This window comes from Carlito syrichta, unplaced genomic scaffold (assembly GCF_000164805.1).
Source record: "Carlito syrichta isolate Samal-C Ts95f unplaced genomic scaffold, Tarsius_syrichta-2.0.1 Scaffold303207, whole genome shotgun sequence".
Lineage (NCBI taxonomy): Eukaryota > Metazoa > Chordata > Mammalia > Primates > Tarsiidae > Carlito > Carlito syrichta.
Genome location: NW_007247303.1, coordinates 155,363 through 159,308, shown reverse-complemented (window position 1 = coordinate 159,308; position 3,946 = coordinate 155,363).

Below are 3,946 nucleotides of genomic sequence, written 5' to 3'. Positions count from 1 at the left end.
GTAAAAACGGCTGACCATAACAACGTGGGTGAAGCCAGGGGGCAACTGGATTGCTATAAATAATCCATTGCTGGTGGGAATGTAATGTGGACTGCCACTCTGGAAAAACAGTTACTTATAAAATTAAATAGACATATGTCTACACAAATGCTTCTCTACCGATGTTGATAGCAGCTTTATTCATAACATTAAGTGAAAGAAGCAGGCACAAGCAAGTACATGTTTAGTAATTTCATTTGCAGTATATGACATTTCAGAAAGGCAATTTTATGTACAGTATATATCGTTTTCTTCAGAAAGAAAAAAATAAATCCCAGGTCTTATTTTCTTTACATTTCTCTTTCTCCTCGAACATCTGTAGTTGAATTGGGTAAGTTATCTGTTCTTATGATGCAGCTCAATTTGTTTCATTAGAGGATCCAGTGAGAGAGCACCATTATTTTAGGACTCACATACTGACTAGATCAATAATTCTCAAGGGGAGATACTGCCCTCTAGGGGTCATTTTGGGAATTTGCTGGGGATTAATGTCATCATCATCATCATTATTATTATTATTATTATTATTTTGAGTTGGAGTCTCACTCTGTCGCCCAGACTGGAGTGCAGTGGCTGCTCCCGGCCACCGCAGCCTCGACCTGCTGGGCTCCGGCGATCCTTCCGCCTCAGCCTTCCAAGTAGCTGGAATGACAGGCGCGCGCTACCATGCCTGGCTAATTTTTGATTTATTGCAGAGATGAGGTCTCGCCAAGTTGCCCGGGCAGGTCTCGAACCCGCACGCTCAGGCAATCCACTCACCTCGGCCTCCCAAAGCATATTATTATTATTTTTAATTTTTATTTTAAAGATGCAGGGCAACCCCTTTAGGTCCCCTGCCACCGTGGGAGCTTTTCTGTCCTCTCAATAAATTCTGCTTTCTCAAAAAAAAGAAAGATGTGTATACAAATGGTCATTGTACAGGTAAAGTTTGGACCTCACTTTGGTCCCCACGTCCCCTGGTTTGAGATCAGATACACTTATTGATGAAGTGTTCCCATCCCCACTTCCCCTCCTCCCCCAGCAGTTTCCCACTTCTGCCAATCCATTTCTTATAGTATTATGATAATTGTTCAGGGTCCACTTATGAGTGAGAACATGTGGAATTCAGTTTTTTGTTTCTGTGATAGATCACTGAGTATTCCAGACTCTAAATCCATCCAAGTTGCTGTGAAGTTCATAGTTTTGTCCTTCTTTATGGCTGCATGATGCTGGGGCATTTTTAATTGTCAAAATGAATGGAGCTCCTACTGAAATTTAGTGGCATGGGGACCAAGGATGTAAGGTAGCATGCGACATTTGTGACTGTCCTAGAAAACGAAATATTTCCCAAACAAAATTCAAATATCCTATCAGACATTTATGTAGGTGAGGTAAAAATTTGTAATTTTCTGAACTCAGAATTAAGGCTGTTTTGAGTATACTTTGTTTGGGTTTGGATTTTACCCAAGCTGTTTGTAATTTTGGAAAATCAGGACACGAATATCAGCAACACTGTAGTTAGTATGTGAATTGCCCACATAGCACACCCATTTGAGTCTGCATTCGAAGCTGTTGCATGCACGCCACGCATAGGTACCAGATCTGTTTCATGATGTCAAAGAACAACAGATGTTGGCATAGATAGAGAGAAAAGAGAATGCTGTTACACTATTGGTGGGATTGTAAACTAGTTCAATCTCTGTCAAAAGCAGTATGGCGATTTCTTAGAGAACTAGAAATGGAATGAGCACGCGCCCCAGCAATCCCACTACGAGGTATCTACCCAAAAGAAAATAAATCATCACATAAAAAAGATAACTGTACTTGTATGCTCACTGCAGCACTACTCACAATAGCAAAGTCATGGCACCAACGAATGTCCTTTGCAGCAACATGGATGGAGCGAATCATCCTAAGTGAACTAACTCAGAAACAGAAAACCAAACACATTTTCTCACTTAAATGTGGGCGCTAAATGGTCACGGAGATGAAAATAATGGACACCAGAGACACTAAAAAGAGGGAAGTGGGGAGGAGACTAGAATTCAGAAGTTGTCTATCAGGTACAATGTTCACATCTGGGGAATGGGCCACCTGAAACTCAGGCCCCAACAGTACTCAATATGTCCATGCATCAAACATGAACTTGTATCCCCTGAATCTATAATAAATTTTTTCCCCGTAGGTAGGAAAGACTCCAAAATCATGTACCATGGTCTCAGTGACATCAATTTATACATGTTGAGTAGAAAGGCAATAAATCATGGAAGAAAGCATTAGGGAAAAGTAAGCTACCCCAGCCACATTTTATTCTCACTAATCAGTTTTTAAGACTATATGAAGGCTAAAAATTTAAACAATAAAGTTTTTAAAACTTTTTGTTATAAACCACCACTTAATTTCAGTAGTCGAAGATGCGATATTTTTGACATTATTTTCAAGCTAAGGTTGTACTAATTTACATTCCCGCCAATAGTGTATAAGCGTTTCCTTTCCCCAGCAGCTGCGCCAACATCTGTTGTTTTATGACCTTTTAATAATGACTATTCTGATTGGGGTAAGGTGGTATCTCATTGAGGTTTTAATTTGCATTTCCCTGATGATTAGTGACGTTGAACATTTTTTTTCATATGTTTGTTAGCCATTTGTATATCCTTTGAGAGTTGTCTGCTCATGGTGTTTACTCACTTTTTAATGGGATTACTTGCTGATTTGTTTGAATTCCTTGTAGATTATGGATATTAGGTTTCTGTCAGTTGTTTAGCTCGTGAATATTTTCTCCCATTCTGTAGGTTGTCTATTTACTCTTAATTATTTCTTTTGCTATGCAGATACTTTTTTGTTTAATTTACTCCCACTTATTTATGTTTTTGTTGCATTTGCTTTTTGAGTCTTAGACATAAATTCTTTGCCTAGGCCAATATCCAGAAGAATTTTTCTTAGGTTTTCTTCTATATTTTTTATGGTTTCAAGTCTTACATTTAAGTTTTTAATCCATCTTGAATTAAGTTTTGCATAGAATGAGAGAGAGAGATCTAGTTTCATTCTTCTACATGTGGCTATCAAATTTTTCCAGCACCATTTATTGAATAAAATGTTCTTTTCCCCATTGTTTATTTTTGTCAGTTTCGCTGTAGATCAGTTGGTAGTTGGCTTTATTCCTGCATTCTCTATTTTGTTCCATTGGTCTACATGTTTACTTTTGTACTAGTACCACACTGTTTTGTTTACTATAACCTTGGGGTATAATTTGAAGTTGGGTAATGCAATGCCTCCAGACTTGTTCTTTTTACTTAGGATTGCTTTGACTATTTGGACTCTTTTTTGGTTCCATATGAATTTTAGGATTGTTCTTCTAATTCTGTGAAAAATGATACCGGTAATTTGATAGAAATTATGTTGAATCTGTACATTGTTCAAGGAAGTATGGTCATTTTAATGATATCGATTCTCTTCAATCTATGAGCATGGGGTAGTTTTCCAATTGTTTGTGTCATCTATGATTTCTTTCATTAGTATTTTGTAGTTCTCCTTTTAGTGATCCTTCACCTCCTTGGTTAAATATATCTCTAGGTATTTTATTTTTTGGCAGCTATTGTAAATGAAATTGAATTCTTGATTTCATTTGATTCTCAACTTGGTCATTACTGGTATATAGCAGTGATATTGATTTATGTATGTTGATTTTGTAGACTGAAACTTTACCAAGTTCAGAAGTCTTTTGGAGGAGTCTTTAGGGCTTTCTAGGTATAAGATCCTATCACTGGCATGCAGAGATAGTTTGATTTCTCCCCCTCCCATTTGGATACTCTTTATTTCTTTCTCCTGCCTGACAGCTCTGACTAGGACTTCCAGTATTATGTTGAAGAGAAGTGGTGAGAGCGGGCATTCTTGTCTTGTTCCAGTTCTGAGAGGGGGAATAATTCCA